Source organism: Atractosteus spatula, unplaced genomic scaffold (assembly GCF_055471065.1).
Source record: "Atractosteus spatula isolate fAtrSpa1 unplaced genomic scaffold, fAtrSpa1.hap1 Scaffold_2, whole genome shotgun sequence".
NCBI lineage: Eukaryota > Metazoa > Chordata > Actinopteri > Semionotiformes > Lepisosteidae > Atractosteus > Atractosteus spatula.
The window spans coordinates 249,757-272,025 of NW_028296763.1; the positions used below are offsets into that span (position 1 = coordinate 249,757).

Sequence of the window (22,269 nt, forward strand, 5' to 3'; positions counted from 1 at the left end):
CCCCCGCCCGGGACTGGCGGGCAGGCAGGCGAGCAAGCAGGCAGGCAAGAGAGGGGGAGAGCGGAGTCCGGGCGGCCAGCAGCCGCGTGCGGACCGGGCTCCAGAGGCGTCGGCCTGCGCCGCTGCGCGCCAGCCAGACGCCCGCGCACCCGCCCAAGGCCGGCCTCGAGCATCGCTTCTCGGCCTTTGGCTGCGATCTTAGTACGTGGCTTGACCGCGGCTGAGGGAACTCCAAAAGACCGAGGAAGAGAACGCCAGAAGGGATACTACCCGGAGAGGACTGCGCTGTTGGATTTCTTGGATTCTGGACCTTGGACTTCGCCTGATTGCGTTTTGGATTGCGGTTTTTGGATTGGACGTTTTGGACCCTTGAAGACCCCAGTTTAGGTGAGAAGGCTGCTTCGGCAGCCGAAAAGGCTGTGTAACGATGGCTGCGGACCCTGGGGCAGCGAGGAAGGCGGAGGAGGGTCCCAACCTTCTGAAGACCATCCGTTTTCTTTGGAAGGCGGACGGGGAAATGCCGGGGAGGGACGCCTTCGAAGACGAGGTAGTATTTGGCGTATTGCGGTTAGAAGCCACAGAACTTAAATGTTTGCAGGGGAATCGGGCGCAGCGGTTTATGGATCTTTCCTTTGTGACTGAGAAGGGGCACCATCATGCTACAGAGCAGGTAATAACAGCTCTAAAAGGTGGCAGGTAGGAAAATTATAAATGTGTGGGGTTGCAGAGCGACAGCGAGAGGATGGTGATCCTTCATATGTTCAATCCTTTCATCCCGGATTGTGATGTCACCACCTTTCTCCGTTGCTATGTGGAAGTCCTGGAGCCGCCGAAGCTCATTATTGATCGGCGCAAGGTCTGGACAGGGAAGAGGCAATACCGCGTCGAGCTGCGGAGGGATGACAGGTTCTCGGACGGATTTGCCCATCCGCCTGCCACCTTTGCAATTGGATCAGGTAGGGGGTACCTTTACTATGGAAATCAGCCTGTGTTTTGTCGTAAGTGTCGGGAGTACGGGCACCGGGAGGCTGAGTGTCAGGTGACTGAATGCAGGAAGTGTAACAAACAGGGTCATGAGACACGGCATTGTCCAGTTAAGGAATGCTCGCTGTGCGGCGTCACTGGACATCTGTACCGTGACTGCCGTCGTAGGAACACTGACTTTATTACGGATTTTTATGAAGGTGTCGGTCTGGCAGTAGGGGAGAGCAGGTCAGAGGACAACGGAGATGACGGCCAGCCCGAAGCCAGAGGAGCCCCTGGAAGAGGCGTGGAGGAGAGCGAGTGGCAGACGGTGGTGAGACTGAGACGGAAGGGGAAAGGGAAGGCGAGAAAGCAGGAGACTGAGGAAGATCCACTGGAAGGACCATCACGGGTAGTTGGAAGAACCAAGGGGAGCTGGGTAGATATTGTGAAGGAGGGGCCTGCTCTGGTGAAAGCTGGAAAATCTGCAGCACCAGGGCCGATGGAAGAGGAGGGGGCGACGTATCATGCACCCGTGGTGAAGACGAAATCAAGGAAGCGGGTGCAGGCTGGCAAGGGGCAGACGGAGTCAGAGGATAAGAAGAAGAAGAAGAAGAAGAAGTCCGGGGGTGACCATTAGGAGGCGCTGTTGGACCAGGAGGTGGTGGTGGACCAGGAGGAGATGGAAGAGGAGGCAGGACCTGAGCTAGTTCAGGGTGACCAAGAGCTAGAAGGCAGTGCAGATACCCTCCCCCCGGGGCAGGGAGACGGAGTTACATCTTGGAATTCTTACTCGGTTCTGCAAATTGCTGTAGAAGATGGGAGTCCGATGGCGACCTGTCAGCCCAGCACGCCCGGCCTTGTCCTTGACACTGGTCTTGGCCCCGGCCCCGTCCCTGATCCCAGTCTTGTTCCCGACCCCGACCCTGACCCCCACATGGAGATGGGCGTGAGCCCGGTCCCACCAGTCACCCTTATGGGGGACTCAGACAGCGAAAGCTTGGGAAGTACAACGGGGTAGAGCGACTGTCTAGCTCTAGCCCTGGTGACAGTATGGAGAGTGACAGCCCCCCGGAGCCGCTATGACCTTCACAGTAGCCACGGCTAATGTGAGGGGATTGCGGAATCAGGTGAAGAGGGTCGGGGTCTTCCGAGACCTGTCCCAAAGGTGTTTTGATATCTGTTTTGTGCAAGAGGCCCATCTTAAGGACCACAAGGACGTGAAGCTTTACCAGAAGGAGTGGACGCAGGGGCCCTCGTGGTGGAGCATTGGGGGGGTGAACTCCTCCGGCGTGGGCATCGTGTGCGGTTCCCCAGAGTTCTCCGCTCAGGTGGTCAGCTCAGTGGTCCCCGGACGCCTGCTGGTGGTTGACGGGACCCGGACAGGAATTAAGACCAGACTGCTCACAGTGTATGTCCCGGCAGACAGACGGCAGCAGGGTGCCTTCCTGAGAGATCTGGAGCCCCTGCTGTACACGAACAGGGAGCTGATCATTGGCGGGGACTTCAACATTGACCTGGGGGACGCACACAGCGAGGGCGTCCACTTGCTTCAGTCCATGATTGCGGGTTTCGGCCCGAGGGATGGGTTTCGCGGCGTCGCACACCACACTTGGGACAATGGAAGGGGAACCTTCAGGCGCTTGGATTACGTTTTCACCACAGCGAACTGGGCAACCCTAAGCAGGCAAGTGACCCCCACCTGGTTTTCGGACCACCACGTGCTTATGGTCTCCTTCGGTGTTGAGGACCCCCGCTTCCAGGCAGGCTACTGGAAGCTGAACAGGCAAGTCCTGCAGGAGGCGAGATACCGGAGGAAGATCGCTACAGTGCTAAGTGAGAGGAGGAAGTCCTTCAGCTCGGCAGTGCACTGGTGGGAGTCTTGCAAGCGCACCATCTCGGTAGTAACTAAGAAGAACTGTAAGATCCGCCGAAGACTGGATGAACGCCAGTGCACTAAGCTCCAGGAAGAGCTGGAAGCACTGTACGCACAACTGAACCAGGGGGGCGCCTTCAACAGCGAGCGGGTCGGTCAGATCAGGCAAGTGGCTGCAGTGAGCCGAAGACTTTATTTTCAGATTACGGGGAGTCTGGAGGGAAAGTGACGAAAGTTGCTCGTCCTAGTTCTTTGGCGCCGTGAGGAGGCAGCAAGAGCGCAGCCTCTTTGAAGGAGGGCAGACGGGTCTGTAGCCACTGACATACCCGGGATGTTAGAGTGTGCCACAGAGTACTACAACACCTTGTTTGGCGAAAAGGAGACCGACCCCAGCATCAGGAATAGGATCTTGGGCGGGGTGGAGAAGACGGTAGATGACCCCGCTGCATTGGGCGGGGCAGTGTCAGGGGCAGAAATCAGATCTGCCTTGCTGGGCATGAGGAAGGGCACTGTCCCTGGCATCGACGGTCTACCGACGGAATTCTACCTCGCCTTTTGGGACCAACTGGAGCCGTTCCTGCTGCAGGTGTTCAACGAGGCGTTGGACCATGATGGACTTGGGCTTACTATGAAGATCGACATCATCTCCCTGATCCACAAGGGAGGAGACAAGGCAGACCTGGGCAACTGGCAGCCGATTCAGCTCCTGTGCACCGATTACAAGCTTTTGGCCAGGGTGCTGGGCGGCCGCCTGAGAGCAGTGATGCCGGCCTTGGTGAGGGCTGATCAGACGTGTGGCGTGGCAGGCCGGAAGATCAGCTGGACCCTGCAGCTGATCCGTGACATCATCATTTGGGTGGAAGACGGAGGCCTGCCGCTCATGCTGGTGAGCCTGGACTAGACCAAGGCCTTTGACCGGGTTCATCATGGAATTCTGTGGGCACTCCTGAAGAGGAAGGGTCTGCCGGACAAGTTTGTCGGTTGGATCCAGACCCTGTACGACGGCGTGACATCCCGGGTATGTGTCAATGGAGCATTAGGTGAGCGTATTCCAGTGCGGTGTGGTGTGCGACAGGGCTGTCCTCTCTCGCCCCTGTTATATGTGATTTTTATCGAGCTCCTCCTGGACCAGCTGAGGAGAGACCCGGAGGTGGATGGGATTCCAGTGCCAGGTGGAGGTGGGCAGGTGGCGAAGATCGCCGCGTATGCAGATGATGTCACGCTCTTCCTGAGCTCCGAGAGTGGCTTGGGGAGAGCTCTCAGCATCGTGGAGGATTTCTCCAAGGGCACCGGCGCTCGACTGAACAGAGCGAAAAGCCTAGTGAAGGTGTTTGGGACCTGGCCGAGTGAACCGAGGGACTTTGGCGGTTTGACACTGACGGCTGGGTTGGTAAAGATCTTGGGGGTCAGCTTTCACACCGTGGACCCCGTGAGTCTCAAATGGGAGGCCAGGTTCCGGAAGACCAACCCGAAGCTAGGCCTTTGGCAAAAAAGATCACTAACTTGGATTGGGAAAGCGCTGGTGCTGAAGACGGAGATCCTGCCTCTGCTACTACACGTGGCGGTAGTGTACCCCCTACCTATCAGGCGGAGGAAAGATCTGGTAAGGTCCATTTTCAGCTTCGTCTGGGGACACACGCACGAGAGGATCAAGAGGGTCGACATGTACAGGCCCTTGGCCGAAGGGGGCAGAGCGATCCTTGATTTCCCGGCGAAGCTGGATTGTGCCTTTGTGGCGAGCTTATGTACGGTCCTGCACGAGAACCCACCCCATCTGTGCAGCCGGTTTGTGAGCCTTTAGCTCGCAGCAAGCATGCGGCACCTGACTGTTTGGACCAACACAACCCCTAAAGCCGAGAGGCTGCCGCTGCACTACCGCCACGCAGTGCGGTGGCTGCGGGCACACCCGGAGGTGAAGGAGGGGCTGTGCTCCTTGAATCACAGACTGAGCTATAAGATAGTGAAGATGGCGGAGAGACCAGCGATTCCGGGTGTGTCCAGCACCGTCTGGCAGCAGGTCCAGCCGAAAGGTTTGGACAACAAACTCAAAGACCTGAATTGGCTCGGTGTATGGGGTTGAATGGCAGTCAGGGCAGTGATGCATGCGCATGGGCTATCGAAACAGCGCCTGTGCCCGCGACACGGCTGAGCAGGGGAAGAAACAGTGAGTCACGTCTTCCTGGAGTGTGGCTTTGCACAGAAAGTATGGAGCTCCTGCGGGACCCTTTTCGCTCAGGTAAGGCCCGATTCCCGTTACGAGAACAGTCATCATGAAGGGACTACCCGGCGTGCGAGCCTGGAACTGGAAGTTGCTCCTGTGGCTTCCGATCAGCTTGGCCAAGGCCTTCTTGTGGGACTGACCTTATTAAACATGGAGTGGAGAAGCCGGCTTCAGGGATTGTGAGAAGAGTGAAGGAGGAAGTAGCCAGAAGAGTGCACTGGGAAATTCTGAAATGGGGCTTTGATGCCGCAAAAGAGCGGTGGAAGGAGCTGATCACGGGAAGTTAGAGGGATGTTTGTGTAGGGTGGTAGTGACTGGGTAGTTGTGGGTGTTGTGTGTTGTTTTTTAAACCCAAAAAAAAATATTTTCTTATCAGTTTAATATCTGATACATCCCCCATCGGGGGACCACATATTAAACGGATTTTTGGAACAGGGAGCTGGATCAGGAGCTTGCTCCGTCCTCTCCACGCATCGGCCCGGTATTGCAGCGCCTCCAGGAACGGTGCACTACCTTCTCTCAGCGGTGAAAAGACAGACGTAGCTAGCAAGCAAGCAAGCAAGCAAGGTGGACTGGAGCTCCTTCTTTTCCGGTCTCGTCTCTCGTCCATCTGTGTGTCTCTGCGTCTCTCTCACCCCCTCCCTGTCTCTGTTCCCGTGCTCCCTCTGTGCACTTTCCCGCGTCTCGACTCTCTCGGCAAGCAGGCCGGCCCCCTTTTCGGCTCCCGTGCGTTTTCCCTCCAAAAAACTTAGTTTTTTCCTCCTTTTCCCTGGGAGGCAGGCGTGGCTTGTGTGTGTGTGTGTGTGTGTGTGTGTGTGTCCGTCCTTGCAGGCGGGCCCCTTTCAACAGCCGGGCGTTTTCCCTCCAAAAAACTTGGTATATACACCTTTTCTTTCTTTTCGGCAGGCAGGCGTGTGTGTGCGCGCGCGTGTGTATGTGTCTCCCCATCCCTCCCGAGAGAGAGAGCTGCCCCTTGCCTCTGCCCGCAGGTGCTGGCGGTCCGCTTTCGCTTGCAGCTGGTTCGGCACAGCTGCTGCCGGTGGGAGGGGCCTAAGCTAAGGAGGCTGGGTGGCTGGTGCCCCCCACCGCTGCGGTCGTTGTCGGGCTGTTGACAGAAGATCAAAGAGGAGGGCCCCCACCCGGGACTGGCAGGAAGGCAGGCAGGCAAGAGAGAGGGGGAGCAGAGTCCGGCAGCAGGCCTCTGGCTGCAGGGAGGCCAGCAGCTGTATGGGTCCCGGGCTCCAGAGGAGTCGGCCTGCGCCACTGTGTGCCAACGGAACGCCCGTGTGTTGGTCCGCGCCTTTAGGTGCATCGCTTCTCGGCCTTTTGGCCAACATCCTGAGAGTACGTGGCTTGACCGCGGCTCGATGGCTTGCCTGGGGTCGTGAAAGGCGTGGAGGGAGAGTCGGTGGAAGACTACAGGAGAAGACTTTTGCAACATTGAAGAAGGCACTACTGAGGAGTCGTATTTCTGGACATCGGAGGGAGCAGCGGCAGGAAGAAGAGCAGAGCCACCACTGGAATCGCCCTGGGTTGAGCCCAGGGGGTGAAGGTGGGGCTCCCCGATGACGACGACAAGGGGTGAGATGCCTTCTATTGCGGCAGCCATGCGCCCGATGTCCCGTGAGGGACAAATGAGGGACACGGTGCGCTTTGTTCTTAAAAATCGAGACGAGAGAGGGGAGTGGATGATTCGAGGAAGGTTTGAGAAGGAAATTGTGGACAAGGATTTGGGAGTTAAGAAGATTGATGTTTTGGCTATTCAGGATTTCCTGGGGAAGTGCATTTTTGATCTGACAGTTACGTCAGGGGAAGAATGTACTAGAGTCTGGTGCAGGGCGCAATTAATGAAGGAGCGGGAGCCATTGTGCCATTTCTACGTGGAACCTTTGTTTGCGCGAGAATTACGACCGTTGGTAGTCCACATGTTCAACCCTCATGTGCCGGAAGCGGACATTGTCACCTTTTTATAAAGGTACATGGATATTCATGGGGAGGGACAGAAGATTATAGATGAAGAAGGTTATTGGACTTGCAAGCGTCGGTATATGGTGCGTTTCCTTGCATGCTACGTGGAGGTGGGCGGCGTTATGAGCCCCCTGGCTAATTTTAACATTGGGCCAAATAGAGGCTATGTGCTTTACCACGGGCACCCGAGAACTTGTCGCAGGTGTGGACAACTAGGGCATATCTCTGTAGACTGCACTACTGAGATGTGCAGAAGATGTGGGAGAGCAGGGCATGTGGCAGCAGGTTGCAGGAATCCCTTAGTCTGCAATCTGTGTGGAGAACAAGGCCACACCTACAGAATGTGTCCTAAGAAGGCTAGGAGTTTTGCTTCTGTTGTTTCTGAAAGGGAATTTACGAGTGCAGTTTCTGCGACATCAGTAGTCAAGAAAGGCGAGACGGGAATAGGAGACAATACTCACCGGGAGGATCCTCGGAAGGCGACTGACCAAGATCCTGGGGAGGGCCCATCTACACGGAGGGAAGCGCGAAAACAGCAGGCCCCGGACGGAAGATTGAGCCACGAACATCAAGAACTTTTTTCGGTTCCTTTGCCTTCTGTTGCAGCTGTTGCGGATTCGGAAGAGGAGGGACCTTCGACATCCGGATGGACGACCGTGGAAAAAAAGAGGAAACGTAAAAGAAAGGGGAGGCATGCACCAGGAGAGGACAGTCCCGGGAATGAGGAGAAGAGGTCTAAGGAAACTCTCTCAACATCAGGGGAGGAAGGGCTGTTATCGTCAGATATGGAGCATGAAGATCCTAAAACATTGAATGTAGAGGAGGTGGAGTCCGGCTCAGAAGAGGCGCCAGATGGAGAGGGCGCCTCTTCTGAGCCTGAGGAGGAGAGGGCCTGAGGAGGGAAGAGGAAGAGTCTGAGGGGATTGTGGGAACTGAGTTCAGTCAAGAGATGGAAGACTTGCACACAGGTGTGGCTGTGATTCAGGAAGGAGTTTTAGAGAGGGATGAAGCAGCAGAACCCGATCCTCTACAAGAGGTAGAAGGGAAACCGCCAGATCCATCTTTAGAGGATCATGAAGGTGTACCACCCCAGGAAGAAAGTCAGGCAGAGCCTGAGGGACCCAGTGATCTGGACGAGAGTGGGACTCTACCGCTTAATGGTGTCCCTGGAGAGAGTTGGGGTTAAGGGCCTTTTGGCTAAGATCAAGTTCAAGTGGCATGCCCGCACTCTTGTCTTTCCAAAGGTCTAGAAGGCGATCGAAGATCCCTAAGAGTGCTTGAGCTGGTATCGCTCTAGGTTGAGCCTAGGGGGTTAAGGCCAAGCAGCAGCTGAGCTGGGTGGGATCCGGCAGCAACGTTCTCTCTCTCTCTGCTCTCTCCTCTCCCCCTTTCTCTTACTCCACCTCCTTGGCCTCTTGGCTGGGAGTAGGTATACGTGGCCTGCCCGCGGTGCTTGCTTTCTTCCTCGAGACCCGGAAGCACTTTCCGCTCTCCTCTCTCTCTCTCCTCCTGCGCCTGCACCTAGCTGGGCTCTGCCCACAAGGACAAAGGCCAGGGCTCCCTCGCTGCTTCTTTAGCTCTTTTTGCTCTCTCGCTTTCCCTCCTTTTTTTCTCCCTCAGAGATGGCAGACAAGAGGACACTGATCCAGTTCCACTGGACCAAGAAGACTGAGACGATGCCGACTGCAAAGTCCTTCTTTATGACCTTCCTGCGAGGGATCTTGCAGTTGGTGGCTGGAGATCTCTACTGCCTCCAGGACAACAAGGCAGAGAGATACATGGAGGCCTACATGGCCAAGGACGCCTCATACGAAAAGGCAACGAGACTGATCAGGGAAAAAGGTAAGCACCCCGGTTTCTCTGATTTCAGGCCGGAGCCTATGATGAAAACGAATCAAAAGACCATCACGGTTTGCACATACAACCCCTACGTACCAACGGAACGGATAACAGCGTACCTAGGGAGGTATGTAACCGTGGTGGGAAAACCCACAGAGGTCAGGGACGAAGGCGTCTGGTACGGCAAACGCCAGTACCGAGTCCTCCTGAAAGAGGACCCAGAGGGCGTCGACGGTTTCCAGCACCCCCCGGCTCGCTTCAACATCGGAGCCGACAGGGGGTACCTTAACTACCCCAGGATGCTGGATTTTTGCAGCAAGTGCAGACAGTCCGGCCACAAAGCAAACACATGTGACATCGTCAGATGTCACAACTGCAACGAGGACGGGCACCTGGCAAAAACCTGCCGGGCAGCCAAAAAGTGCGACGGATGCGGCGCCGAGGGACACCTCCTTCGCCAATGCAAGGTAAGCAAACCTTCGTTTGCGCAGGTGGTGGAAACCAGCAGGCAGAAACCGGTCTCCAGACAAAGGGAGAGGGGTGAAAACAAAGAACCCGCACCTCCCCCGCTGAGACCCGAAACTGCCAAGGCCACACCCCCAGCCGCATCGGTGCCACAAGATGGCCGCCAGGAAGAAGGACAAAATGGCCGACCAGAGGAAGGGCCCTGGATAACTCCCAGCAAAAAGGGAAAGCGAAAGCAGGAGAAGAGACCCAGGGCGGATCCACCTTCGGAAGGACAGAAAAAGAGTGGTAAGGGAGAACCGTTTCCTTGTCCTAGAGGAAACTGAACTTTCTTCCCTTGAGGCCCAGGAACAACCGGAGGAGGCAGCCCAGGAAATGGAAACCCTCCCCCCCGAGGCCCAAGGACGACAGGAAGTAACAACCCAGGAAACGGAACCCCCCTCCCCCGAGTCCCACGGACAACAGGAGGAGGCAGCCCAGGAAGAGGTAACCCCCTCCCCCGAGGCCCAGGGGCAACAGTAAGAGGCAGCCCAGGAATTGGAGCCCCCCTCCCCCGAGGCCCAGGAGAAACTGGAGGTTCCCCAAACTCCCGGAAAAAGGGAAGAAAGGAGTCTTCCCGAAGCGGTGGCGGAGAGTATCCTCGAGGAAGACGAGGATTACTTCGAAGCCGCCCTGGAGCCCGGACTGATGGTAGGGCTGGACCTGTCCAGCATGTTTACCTTTCAGTCCCCAGCGAGACCTGGAGGGAGCCCAGCATATTCCCCCCAGGACCCGAACGAGAGGAGTTACATCTAGGCTAAACAGTGCCCAGATGTAGACTCCCAAGTTTCAACTGTAAGTACAGAGAGGAGGTTTAACTTTCACCAGTTTAATCATGACTGTGAAACTAACCTTCCTAACAACTAACGTGAGAGGGCTGAGAGACCCAGTGAAAAGACGGGGAGTCTTTCATGATCTAGCCTCAAAGTCTCTCAGTTTGTTTCTTACAGGAGGTCCACCTGAAGAATGAAAGCGACAAGCTGACATTCACCAGGGAATGGACGAAGGGAGAATCATGCTGGAGCGTAGGAGGAGTCCACTCTTCCGGAGTGGGAATCCTCCTCGGAAACCCAGAGATGACGCTGGTTTCCTCCTTCTCGGTGGTGCAGGGCCGGATCCTGGTCGCAGACATCGACTGGAGGGGGCAGGAGTTGAGAGCGATTAACGTCTATGCTCCGACGGAACCCTCTATCCGGAAGGAAGTGTTTGCTGACCTGGCCAGCTGCTGCACCACCAACAGACAGGTGGTGCTCGGCGGGGACTTCAACGTCGACCGGGAGAAGGGGAGCGACGCTAGCTTGGCAGAGCTGGAGTCGCTACTCAAGCGGTTCTCCCTGGTAGATGGCTTCAGACGGTGCCACCCTAACGACGCCGGAACGACCTGGAAGAACTCCCGGGGAGTGTGCAGCCGCCTGGACTACATCTTCCTGCACACGACCTGCTCCCTGGAGTCGGCGACGGTGTCCCCGGCGTGGTATTCCGACCACGAGCGCTTGACGGTGGTGGCTAACACCAGCCTGCCGGCATTCGGTCGTGGTTACTGGAAGCTGAACCGGGAGATACTGGAGGAAGATGACTTCAGGGCACTGTTCTGGAAAGACTACGCGAGCTGGGTCGACCTGAGGGACAGCTACAGCTCCGTGGTGGAATGGTGGGAGTCGGTGAAGGACAGGACCCGAACCCTGGCGCAGACGTACTGCAGATGGAAGGCGGCCAGGGAGAGGAAGGAAGCTGCACGACTCCAGAGGCAACTCGAGGAGGAGTACAGCTCAGCTAACGGGGGAGGAACCTTCAATTCAGCCCGGGCACGGGACCTGAAGGAGAGGCTCCGCAAACTGCACACCGAGAAAGCCAAGGCTTTCCTGGTCAAGGCACAAAGGGAGCATTATGAGAATAATGAAACCTGTTCCTCCTATTTCTTCAATCAGGTCCGAGGAGCCCAGAAAAAGAGGGTGATCCACAGCCTGAGACGGGGAGATGGAGAGGAAGTGCTGGACGAGAGCGACAAAGTAGAAGCGGCCACCGCTTTCTACAAGGAGCTCTTTTCAGAAAAGCAGACGGAGGTGGAGGCAGGCGATGCTTTTCTGGAGGGGCTGAAGGCACGAGTACCGGAGGAGGTGAGGGAGGACTTGGAGGGTCCGATCACGGCCAAGGAGCTGAAGGCGGCGCTCTTGTCCATGGAGAATGGCAAGGTGCCGGGGCCGGACGGACTCCCCAAGGAATTCTACACCTGCTTCTGGGACACCCTGGTGGCAGATCTGGTGGAAGTGGCGCAGGAGATCTTCCACCGGGGGAAACTCGGAGACACCATGAGGGAGGGCGTCATCTCCCTGCTCTTCAAGGGAGGAGACGCCGCCGACCTCAAAAACTGGAGGCCAATCACGATGCTCTGCGTTGACGTAAAGATCCTGTCCAAGCTCCTGACCGGCAGACTGAGAACCGCCCTCCCCCACATCATCCACAGCGACCAGACGTGCGGGGTGGAGGGGCGATCCGTCAGCTGGAACCTCCAGCTGACCAGAGACGCCATCGCCTGGGCCGAGGACCGGAACATGCCCATGATGGTGGTCAGCCTGGACCAGGAGAAAGCCTTCGACAGAGTGAACCACAGCTATCTGTTCAGGGTGCTGGAACGCTTCGGTTTCGGAGAGAGTACGACAGGGCTGCCCCCTTTCACCCCTTCTCAATGTTCTCTTCACAGAGCCCTTAGCAGAGGCGGTGAGACGGGACCCTGTCATCGATGGCCTGGATATACCGGGAGGCGCGGGGGAAACCCTGAAGATCTCCCAGTACGCCGACGACACGACGCTGTTCCTGAGGTCGGACAGGGGGTTGAGGGGGGCCCTGCAGGTCATGGAGCAATACTCCAGAGCCTCGGGGTCGAAGCTCAACCGCCGAAAGAGCAAACTGAAGTTCTTCGGGCCCTGGAAGCACAGGACAACGGCGCCGGAGGGTCTCGAGCTCTGCACGGAGCCCCTCAGAATACTGGGGGTTTCCTTCCAGAGCCAGGACAACGAGACCAACAACTGGACCGAGAGGATCACTAAGGTGAACGCGAAGCTGGGTCTGTGGAAAACGCGGTCGCTGTCCTACACAGGGAAAGTGATGGTGTTGAAAGCAGACGTCCTGCCGGCTTTGGTTTACCTGGCGGTGGTGTACCCGCTGCCAGCCAGACTTAGACGAGCGCTGCAAGGGATGATCTTCGGCTTCGTCTGGGGCGGCAAGTACGAGTACATCACGAGAAACCGGATGTGTCAGCCGGTCGAGGAAGGGGGTCGAGATGTCCCACATTTCCCCCTGAAACTCGACTGCATCTTCTTCTGCAACCTCTGTCGGGCGCTGCGGGACCCCATCGGCCACAGGTACCAGTACTTTGTCAGGCTGTGGCTCTCCGTCCCGATGAGGCACTTGGTCCAGTGGTCAAACACTGGGCCCAAGGCAGAAAGGCTACCGAAGTTCTACACCCACGCTGTCAAGTGGAGCAGGAGGTACGAGGCCATGAGACAGCCAGAGCTCTGCACCAACCACAGAGCTCTGTACAAAGAGGTGAGGGGGCATCTGGTCGCCGACGAAAGGCTGCAAGTTCCCAGAAAAGTCTGGGAAAGGACGCAGCCTAAAGAACTGGACAATCAACTGAGGGATCTCAACTGGATGGCCGTACACAAGAGACTGGCCACCAGAGAGGTCCTCTACAGAAACTCGCTCACCAGGAACCCGCATTGCCCCCGGGACACGTGTTTCATCGAGGAGACTCAGGAGCACGTGTTCTGGAGCTGCCCCTTCGCCAAGGCGGTGTGGGGCAGAATGGACAACACCATGCAACTCCTGGAGACGGGTGCGGTGCTCAGTTACCAGTACATTCTGCTGGGGCTGGCACCTACCGGATTGGACAAGGGGACGCAGTTCCTGATGTGGCTGCTGCTGTCCCTCACAAAGAAAGGCCTGTGGGACACGAGGAACAATCTCATCCAGCACAACATTGAGTGGGGAGCGAGGGAGCTGGAGGAGAGGATCCTGGCGGACCTCAGGAGGAGGATGAAGCGCGACGTTGCCAAATGGGGTTTCCCCATGGCAAAGGAGCGCTGGAAAGGACTATGGACCCTGTACAGGGATTAATGTTTGACAGCAAGTGGTAGGGTTTGGAGGAACTCTCATAATAGCGCAAATCCGCCCACCCTTGCAACGATTGATAACGGACAATCACCGCTGTTCCGCCGTTGTTTTTTGGAGAGTTAATGTGTGAGGTGTTTACTATTGCGATGTTTTTTTTCTGATTAAAGTATATTTTGTAAGGGCTCCCCTCTCGGCCTGGACTTACCCTTGACCCCTGGAGGGTATCTTTCATCTGCCGAAGGGAGTGGGGTGGAGAGTCCAGCCTTTCGGGATTTCCTAGATCCTGGACTTGATTTCTGATTTTTACAGTTATGAACACCTGTAAGATTGTCTCCAGTAATACACAGGGACTGAGAAATGATGTAAAAAGACTGGCTGTTTTTACGTATTTATCAGATCTTAACCCTAGCCTCTGCTTTGTACAGGAAGCACACATGGGGGGTCCCGCTGATGTTCATAAATTTTCCCAGGAGTGGAAGAAAGGTCCGTCCTGGTGGAGTGTGGGTGGAGTACAATCATCAGGGTTGGGTATTTTATGCGGGGACCCTAGTTTTCAAGCGACTGAGGTAACTTCCATCGTGCCCGGTCGCCTTTTAGTGGTTGATGGGTGCTGGGGGAAAGCCAGGATGAGGGTTGTTGGGGTTTACGTGCTGGCCGAGAGGGCTTTACAGTCCGTCTTTTTGAAAGAACTTGAGCCATGGTTGTATACTAACAGGAGGATTTTATTGGGAGGGGATTTTAATATAGACATTTCTGACCCACAAGGGGGGGGTGCATGTCGCTTGAGGGAGTGTATACGGCAGTTTAATTTAAAGGATTGTTTTACTGATTTCAAACAGGGTTTTAGTAATTTTACATGGGAAAATAGCAGGGGCCACAGACGTCGTTTAGACTACATTTTTACCTCTCTGGACTTTAAAATTCGGGACCTGCAAACCACACCAGTATGGTTTTCAGACCATTTGGTTTTAACTGTGTCCTTTGAACCAGTGGGTTTTAATGGCAGGGCCAGTTATTGGAAATTGAATGTGTGTCTTAGACGACGCTGCTTATCGCCTTTTAATTTCAGACTTCATTGACAGTTTTAAGAACAAGGTTTCAGATTATACATCTAAAACCGTTTGGTGGGAAGCATGTAAGGGCATTGTGGCCCAACTCACGATTGACTTCTGTAGGAGAAAGATACGAGGAACGCAAGGTGCTTGTCACATTGCAAAAAGAACTAGAGGCCCTGTATATTGAATACAACTCCGGAGGCATCTTTCAGGTGGATAAGGCCGCCAGTTTAAAAACAAGGCTAAGAGAGGCTTGGTTTTAGGGTAAAAGGTACATTTCTTGAAAAGGATGAGGCATGCACGGCGCAGTTTTTTGGCTCTGTAAGGGCTAGGCAGGAGAAGGTCCTCTTTAGTGAGATCAGGACTGAGGAAGGGTGCCTCACAGATGATGTAAAGGAGATAGAGGTTTCTGTCACCAATTATTATAAGAAGTTATTTGGGGAGGAAACAGTAAGTCGAGAGCGGTGGGACGATCTGTTGGATGGTGTTGAGTGTCAGTTGGAGGTATCCAAGCTAGAGGAGAGTCTTACGACTGTTGAATTGAAAGATTCAATGCATGGCTTAAAAAGGGGTAGTGCCCCTGGGGTTGATGGCTTGCCTATTGAGTTTTACTTTACCTTTTGGGAGCAGTTGGAACCTGTTACTGGAAGTTTTCCGTGAAATTCTTGCTGGAAACAGGTTGGGTAGCACTATGAAGAGAGGCATCATCACTTTGATTTACAAAAAAGGTGATAGAAGGGACCTAGACAATTGGAGGCCCATCCAATTGCTCTGCTGTGATTATAAAATTTTAGCTAGAGTACTAGGGTGTCGGTTGAAGAAGGTGATGGGGGCAATGGTGGGTGTGGACCAAACATGTGGGGTTGAAGGCCGGAAGATCCTTTGGAATTTGCAGTTAATCAGGGATGTGGTGGAGTGGGTGGAGGATAGAGGCCTCCCCCTCATGTTGGGGAATCTCGACCAAAGCAAGGCCTTTCTTTGGGAAGTGTTAAGATGGTTTGGGTGTGGAGCGATTTTCATTAGTTGGTTACAGGCTCTTTATAATGACGTGGAATCCTGTGTGTGTGTGAATGGCTTTTTGGGACCCAGTTTCGCGGTTCAGCGCGGAGTGAGGCAGGGTTGCCCCCTGTCTCCTCTGCTATATGTCTTATACATTGAGCCACTTCTAAGGAAGATACAGACTGATTGAGGCATTCTAGTGCCGGGGAGTAGTGGTTTGGTAGTTAAAGTCGCCACTTATGCAGATGACATATCTTTGTTTTTAAGCTTGGATTTTAGTCTACACAGAGTCTTATCCATTTTCCATTTAGGGTGGGGACAGGTGGCTTTTTAAACATCAACAAATGCACCATTAAATATTTTGGGGTATAGAAGGGCCGGAAGGACGGATTTGGTGGGATCCCAGTTGTAGAAGGACCTGTTAAGGTAGTGGGGATTCATTTCCAATCGACAAATTCTGCGGCAATAAATTGGGAAATCCGCCATCGTAAGATGCATCAGAAGCTGGGCCTGTGGAGACAAAGACCTCTCTCCTTTGTGGGAAAGGTACTAATAATGGAATCAGCCAGAGTTCTGCCAGAAGTGCCGAGCCTTCGGGCACCGAGAGGGGGCGTGCGACGCAGTAAAGTGCGGGAAGTGCCACCGCCAGGGCCACTACACACGGGATTGTCCGGTGAAGGAGTGCTCCCTGTGCGGGGATACAGGGCACTTATACTGGCAGTGCAACAAGAGGGGCGTGGACATCAACAGGGTCGTCGAGGAGTGGGTAAGGCAGGCAGATGAGAACAGTGAGGGGGAAGACCGGCCGGCGGGTAGCAGACCCCCTGGTAAGGGGGAGAAGGATGGAAGACAACGGGGACGGGAACAGGAGGAGGAGGAGCGACAGGCGGGAGTGGACGGTGAGCAGCCGGGAACATCGTGAGGAGCAGACGGTGAGAGCGGATCCTGGGCGGAGGTGGTAAAAAAAGGGCGCCCCCTGAAGTGGAGGGGAAGAACTGCAGCGCCAGCACCAGCAGAGGAGGAGGGGATGGTAACCTTACGGGGTGCAGGAAAGAAGGAGGACGAAGAGACAACAGGGGGAAAAGCGACAGCAGGAGTTGCAGGAGAAAAAAAAAAGAGGATGGCTGAGGAGGAAGACCAGGGAGATCTTGCGGACTCCGAGGGGATGGAAGAGGAGGAGGATTGCCCGTCGGCCTCGAGCGACTCAGAGGCCGGCAGCACCTCGGACTCTCTCCCCCCAGGGCAGGGATCAGGACCAGTAACAATGGGCGTCTACACAGTGGCACCCAACACGATGGAAGACGGCAGCCCTGTAGTCATCTGTCTGCCGGAAACGCCCACCCTGGAGCAAGAGCCCCATTGTAGCCCCATTGAGGTCCAGTACATGGACACCGAGGATGAAAGCTCGTTGAGTACAGCAGGGGCGGCGAGCTCCCCCAAGCTCAGCCGCATGGAAGGAATGGAGAGTGACAGCCCCCCCCTGGAACCGCCATGACCCTCACGGTAGCAACTTTTAACTTGCTTTATTTGTACTGTTTTCTAATAAAAACATGAAAAAAAAATTCTGTTCTTATCAGTTTAATATCTGATACGTCCCCCATCAGGGGACAACATTAAACGGATTTTTGGAACAGGGAGCTGGATCAGGAGCTTGCTCCGTCCTCTCCACGCATCGGCCCGGTATTGCAGCGCCTCCGGGAACGGTGCACTACCTTCCCTCAGCAGTGAAAAGACAGACGTAGCTAGCTAGCAAGCAAGCAAGCGAGGTGGACTGGAGCTCCTTCTCTGGTCTCGTCTCTCGTCCATCTGTGTGTCTCTGTCTCTCTCTCCGTCTCCGTTCCCGTCCTCCCTCTGTGCACTTTCCCGCGCCTCGACTCTCTCGGCAAGCAGGCCGGCCCCCTTTTCGGCTCCCGTGCGTTTTCCCTCCAAAAAACTTAGTATATACACCTTTTCTTTCTTTTTTTTCGTCAGGCAGGCGTGTGTGTGTGTGTGTGTGTGTGTGTGTGTGCGTGTGTGTGTCCGTCCCTCCTGAGAGAGCGCTGCCTCTTGCCTCTGCCCGCAGGTGCCGACGGTCCGCTTTCCCTTGCAGCTCAGCTGGTACAGCTCGGCACAGCTGCTGCTGGTGGGAGGGGCCTAAGCTAAGGAGGCCGGCCGGCTGGCGCACCCCGCGGCTGCGGTCGTTGTCGGGCCGTTGACAGGAGATCAAAGAGCAGGGCCCCTGCCCGGGACTGGCGGGCAGGCTGGCGAGCAAGCAGACAGGCAAGAGAAGGGGAGAGCGGAGTCCGGGCGGCCGGCAGCCGTGTGCAGACCGGGCTCCAGAGGTGTCGGCCTGCGCCACTGCGTGCCAGCCGGACGCCTGCGCGCCTGCCCAAGGCCGGTGTCGGGCATCGCTTCTCGGCCTTTTGGCTGCTATCGAACAGCACGTGGCCTGACCGCGGCTGGGAGAGACACCAGAAGACCGAGGAACAGAAGACCGGGGGGCTATCGCTTGGACCTTTTGTGGACTGCCTGGGATTTCGACGTCGGAACAGTTTTGGACAACACTTTGGATTTTGGACTGGGCTTGGATGCTTGTGGGTTAGTAGGCCGCTTCGGCAGCCAGCGGGCTGCCGGTTACGATGACGGAGGATCCGGGAAGAAGGAGGAGAGATGATGGAGCGCCGAGCCTCCGTCAGACACTCCGGTTCCTTTGGAAAACTGCCACTGACATGCCAGTTTGAAGACACCATCCTTCTCCAAATTTTTGAGGTAGGACTTGCCGATGTCTTGTGCATTCAAGGGAACAGAATGTCCAAGTACTTTGACGTTACTTTTTCCAACGATTCTATTCATAGATGTATGACAGATCTTTGGGAATCCAACAAAGACAAAGGAATTTTGGCTAACTATGCTTGCAGAGGGCTGGTTAAAGAAAATTTTCGGTCCGTGATCTTACACATGTACGACCCCTTTGTGTCTGACGCGGATGTGACTACTTTTTTGCGACTCTGTGTCGAGGTATTGGAGGAACCTATTAGAATAATGGATAGTAGGAAGTATTGGACAGGGAAGCGGCAGTACAAGGTGGAGCTGCTTGAGGATACGAGAACCACACCCCCCTGCGAGATTTGCGATCGGATCAGCTAGAGGTTACCTTTTCTATAAGAGTCAGCCTTTATTTTGCAAGAAATGTCACGGGTTTGATCACCGGGAGACGGAGTGTCAGACGCCTGAATGTTTGAAGTGCCATAGCCGACAGCACCATACGAGGAATTGTAACATTAAGGAGTGTTCCCTGTGTGGGCGGAGGGGCATTTATATAGGAACTGTAATAGAAGGGATGCTGATTTTATGAAGGCTCTATTAGAAGGCGGCCCTCTGGCAGGGGAGGAAGAGGAACCGGAACAAGATGTTGGAAATGAGCAGGAGCCAGCAGGGAGGGATAAGAGGACCGGAAGAAGGACAGTACCGGAGACTCCAGCTGAGGGAGATGACTGAGAGGGGATGGAGGCAGTGGATGAAGAAGACAGTCCTAGGGAAGAAAGGCACGGATGGAGCTGGACGGAGCGCGTGGCAGGTGAGCCGTCTAAAGCCAGGGAGATGACACCGGTCATGACTGAATCACCCAAAACAGAAGGAGCAATGACTGCTTTCCCTGTGAGGAAGAAAAAGCTTCATAAACGGCTAAGGCAGGGGAACGGGTCACAGTCCCCAGAAAAGGGGAAGAAATGTAAGAAAGCTGAGCAAGAGCAACAAACAGGAAGGCAGGGGTGTGGTTATGGAAATGAGGGAACATTCCAATTCAGGGGAGAGTGAAATCGATGGGTGTGCATCCTGTGTGGTACCCCTGATTTCACTGCCCAGACAGTCATTTCTGTGGTTCCGGGACGATTACTGGTGGTGGATGGGGTTCGGGGAGGGATCTTGACTAGAGTCATCGGCGTCTACGCACCCGCAGACAGGCGTCAGCAAGGGTCCTTTTTAAAAGACCTCGAACCCCTTCTGTATACAAATTGAGAACTAATTATTGGCAGCGATTTTAATATTGATTTGGGAGACACACAGGGAGAAGGAGTACATGCTTTGAGAACCCAGTTTTCGGACTACGGCCTGGAAGATGGGTTTCGGAACATTCAACACCACACTTGGAGTAACAGTAGGGAGCTCCACAGACGTTTGGACTATGTGCTGACGACCACCAGAATGAAGATTTCAAGCAGACAGGTTATCCCCACCTGGTTTACAGATCATGTAGTGCTGTCCATCGTCTTCACAGTTGGCGACCTGCGATACAAAGGAAATTACTGGAAGCTGAACAAGGTAATCCTGCAGGAGGAGCGGTATCGGAGGAGGGTAGAAGCTGTACTGACGGCCTATAAGGAAAAAAGATCAGCCTTTATTTTAGTCACCCACTGGTGGGTCGCACTGGTCGCATATGTGGGTTCATGGGTGAGAGGATTTTGGTGAAACGTGGGGTGAGACAGGGTTGCCCTCTGTCTCCCTTGTTGTATGTTTTATACACCGAACTGCTTCTGGATCATCTAAGGGGAGACCCAGCGATAAGGGGTGTAATAGTACCTGGCAGTGGAGGGCAAAAAGTGAAAGTGACTGCATACGCAGATGACATCACTTTGTTCCTCAGCACCGAAGAGAGTTTGAGCAGGGTCTTGGCTGTGTTGGAGGATTTCACCAACGGCACTGGAGCTCTTTTAAATAAAAGCAAGAGTACAGTGAAGCTCTTTGGGACCTGGAGGATCCAACCGCAGGTGATGGGAGGACTGAGCATGACAACAGGCCCAGTTAAAGTCTTGGGGATCCTTTTCCATCCCGTGGACCCTGAGAGATTGAATTGCGAGGACAGGTTCCGAAGAGTGAACCAGAAGTTAGGACTCTGGCAGACGCGGCTGCTCACTTTTGTGGGGAAGACATTGGTCTTAAAAATTGAAATCTTGCCTTTGCTTCGCCATTTAGCTGTGGTATATCCCTTACCGGTGCAGAAGAGGAGAGAGCTGGTAAGGATGGTCTTCCAGTTTATCTGGGGCAAGCGTTATGAACGAATTCAACGCATAGACATGTATAGACCAACGAGCGAAGGGGGAAGAGAGGTACCCGATTTACCAACTAAGCTTGATTGCGTCTTTGTGGCTAACCTATGTTCGGTTCTGGCAGGGAATCCGGCCCACCCGTGCAGTTGTTTTGTCCGTCTGTGGTTGTCCCACAGTATGTGGCATTTGGTGGTATGGCCCAACGTCACTTCTAAGGCTGAGAAACTACCGCTGCACTACCGCCATGCTGTGCATTGGCTGCAAAAACATCAGGAGGTACAGTAAGGGTTAATGGTGACCAATCATCGGTCTTTGTATGGTATGGTGAGGAAGACAGTTCCAGGAGTGTCCAGTGAAATTTGGGGGCAGGTCCAGCCTAAGGGGCTGGCCAACAAATTAAAAGATCTGAACTGGCTTTGTATGTGGGGAAGACTGGCAGTACGTTTCGTGATGCATTCTCACTGGCTGTCGAGACAAAGCCACTGCCCCAGACAGGGCTGTTTGCAGGAGGAGATGGTCAGTCATGTTTTTTGGGAGTGTTCCTTTGTACAGGAGGTATGGACGCAATGTGAGACATTTCTGAAGGGAGCAGTACTGCTGGCAACAGTTTCACGAGGAGTGGTATTGAGTCTTAAAGGGGCTCGGAAATGGAACGTGATCTTCCTAACTTGGCTGGTCATCAGTTTAACCAAATTTTATGTCTGGGAGGCTCGTAATGACTTAATTAAGCATGGTTCAGAAGGATTGGCCATTTGGGTACTGTACAAAGTTAAGGCAGATGTGGTAAAACGGATCCGGTGGGATATTCAACGTTGGGGTTTCTCAGCGGCCAAGGAGAGGTGGAAGGGACTTACCACGTGGTGTCAGGGGTAGGTTTTTTGTAACACAGGTAGTTTAGGTAGTTTGGAGTTAGAATTTTTACACGAAAAAATCTGTTCTTATCAGTTTAATATCTGATGCGTCCCCCATCGGGGGACCACATATTAAACGGATTTTTGGAACAGGGAGCTGGATCAGGAGTTTGCTCCGTGCTCTCCACGCATCGGCCCGGTATTGCAGCGCCTCCGGGAACGGTGCACTACCTTCTCTCAGCGGTGAAAAGACAGACGTAGCAAGCAAGCAAGCAAGCAAGCAAGCAAGCGAGGTGGACTGGAGCTCCTTCTTCTCCGGTCTTGTCTCTCGTCCATCTGTGTGTCTCTCTCTCTCTCTCTCCCCCTCCCCGTCTCCGTTCCCATGCTCCCTCTGTGCACTTTCCCGCATCTCGACTTTCTCGGCAAGCAGGCTGGCCCCCTTTTCGGCTCCCGTGCGTTTTCCCTCCAAAAAACTTAGTATATACACCTTTTCTTTCTTTTTTTCGGCAGGCGCGCGCGTGTCCCCGTCCCTCCCGAGAGAGAGAGCTGCCCCTTGCCTCTTCCCGCAGGTGCTGGCGGTCCGCTTTTGCTTGCACCTGGTTCGGCACAGCTGCTGCCGGTGGGAGGAGCCTAAGCTAAGGAGGCTGGGTGGCTGGCTCCCCCCTCGGCTGCGGTCGTTGTCGGGCCGTTGACAGAAGATCAAAGAGGAGGGCCCCCGCCCGGGACTGGCAGGAAGGAAGGCAGGCAGGCAAGAGAGAGGGGGAGCAGAGTCCGGCGGCAGGCCTCTGGCTGCAGGGAGGCCGGCAGCTGCGAGGGTGCCGGGCTCCAGCAGAGTCGGCCTGCGCCACTGTGTGTC

General features: G+C 54.8%; 1 non-coding gene and 2 pseudogenes across 1 annotated transcript; all 3 read left to right on the plus strand.

The window, feature by feature from the left end:
- Positions 1-5,397: 5,397 nt before the first annotated feature.
- Positions 5,398-5,575, plus strand: LOC148808694 (U2 spliceosomal RNA; annotated as a pseudogene).
- Positions 5,576-17,060: 11,485 nt separating this feature from the next.
- LOC148808695 (U2 spliceosomal RNA) lies at positions 17,061-17,252 on the plus strand. The gene has a single exon (XR_016087963.1). It is a non-coding gene; the product is annotated as a U2 spliceosomal RNA (small nuclear RNA).
- A 4,221-nt stretch (positions 17,253-21,473) lies between these two features.
- Positions 21,474-21,646, plus strand: LOC148808696 (U2 spliceosomal RNA; annotated as a pseudogene).
- Positions 21,647-22,269: the final 623 nt, after the last annotated feature.